This window comes from Hipposideros armiger, unplaced genomic scaffold (genome assembly GCF_001890085.2).
Source record: "Hipposideros armiger isolate ML-2016 unplaced genomic scaffold, ASM189008v1 scaffold_199, whole genome shotgun sequence".
NCBI classification, from domain to species: domain Eukaryota; kingdom Metazoa; phylum Chordata; class Mammalia; order Chiroptera; family Hipposideridae; genus Hipposideros; species Hipposideros armiger.
Genome location: NW_017731549.1, coordinates 1,947,972 through 1,949,484, shown reverse-complemented (window position 1 = coordinate 1,949,484; position 1,513 = coordinate 1,947,972). Strand labels below are relative to the sequence as shown.

The 1,513-nt window shown below is 34.2% G+C and overlaps 1 protein-coding gene and 1 pseudogene across 1 annotated transcript in view; one reads left to right on the top strand and one right to left on the bottom strand.

Moving 5' to 3' along the window:
- NAV3 (neuron navigator 3) overlaps nt 1-1,513 on the bottom strand; it is an 819,162-nt gene that overhangs the window by 524,612 nt on the left and 293,037 nt on the right. The gene's annotated exons all lie outside the window — the stretch shown is intronic.
- The window catches only part of LOC109388478 (40S ribosomal protein S26-like), a 57,441-nt pseudogene that overhangs the window by 13,490 nt on the left and 42,438 nt on the right, over nt 1-1,513 (top strand).

Genomic DNA, 1,513 nt, shown 5'->3' with positions numbered 1-1,513 from the left:
TCACTATACTACTAAGCTGGTTTATAAGGACATATTTTCAATGATTATGACAACAAGGTTCCTATTTTGTGAGCAAATCTCCTGATTGAATCTTGACATCCGTTAGATTTCAAAGCTACAGTTCTTGGTTATGTAACACAAAGCCTAACCTGACGATACACTAAAAACCCTAAGCCTCTTTGGTACAAAAAGGAACCCCAACTATACCACTGACAATTTATTTAGACATCATGTGCTTTCAATTCTTGGTTTGTAGATAAGGGCTAATAATATTTACTGCCTTATCCTTCTTCCTTTCTTCTTCCTTCTGTCTATTTCTCTGAGGTATTATAAAATCAATGAATAAATTTTATAAAATACATAAAAATAACATTCATTACAACTATTTTTTAAGAGGAAATCTCTTCAATCTATTTTGTCAATATTATGGGAAATCACATACATGTTAAAAATATACTGCAACAGTTTAGAAATTAATTCAATAGTTTACAATTGCCTAATACTTCTATTTCACAAATGCTTTCCATTTATCTCATTTATTTTAAATTTAAAACATAAATGACTAACTATAAAATCAATTAATGGGATCATCATTTAATTATATTGAGTAGAGAGGTTCAACGTATATCTTATTTTAAATAGCAAAACAATATGCAAAGCACTTAATATATCACGTGTTTTAATAGTACCTAATAAAAAGTTGAAAATCACTCCAAATAAGTCCTATATTAGCTATTGTTCAATGTAACAAATTAACCCAAACCTAGTGGCTTAAAACAATAAATATTTATTATTTTGTATTTTCTGTGAGCTGTGAATTTGGGAGTGGTTTAGCTGGCTGGTTCTAGCATAGCATCTCTCACGATGCTGTAGTCATAATGTTAACCAGGGTTTTCAGTCATCTGAAGGCTGAAGGATCCACTTCTTGGATGACTCACTCATACACTCTAGACAAAAGGTCTCAGTTCCTTACCATGTGCTCCTCTCCACAGAGCTGCCTCATAAAAGGCCCGTGTCCTCATACACTGGCTTCCCCCCAGAACAAGTGATCCAAAAGAACAAGATGGAAGCTATAATGGGTTTTATGACCTAGCCTTGGAAGTCACACGCTATGTTTCCAGCAACACTCTACTGGTTATACAAGTCATCTCTATTCCAGAAGTGGAGGAAAACTTCTCAAGGGCCTGAATACCAGAGAGCAGGGTCACTGGGAAGCATCTAGAAGCTGGCTACTACAATCACCTATCTCATAAAATGGTCAAAATTTAAAAATTGTCTGATCCACCCTAGCGAACTCAGTAGTCAGCTGTCCAAAGAACTTCCAATAGGTGCGGAACTCAGTGGGAGAAACTGTAAAATGTGTCAAAGAGAAAGTCACAGAAGATGTCCTCAGGAAGCCCACAAGGATGGATAAGATATGTGGTTATTTAGAATTATGATAAGTGCTATAATGAATTTTAATATGGTCTTCTTGAACTATAAAAAAAGTGAAACTAGTTATAAGTTAAAATAA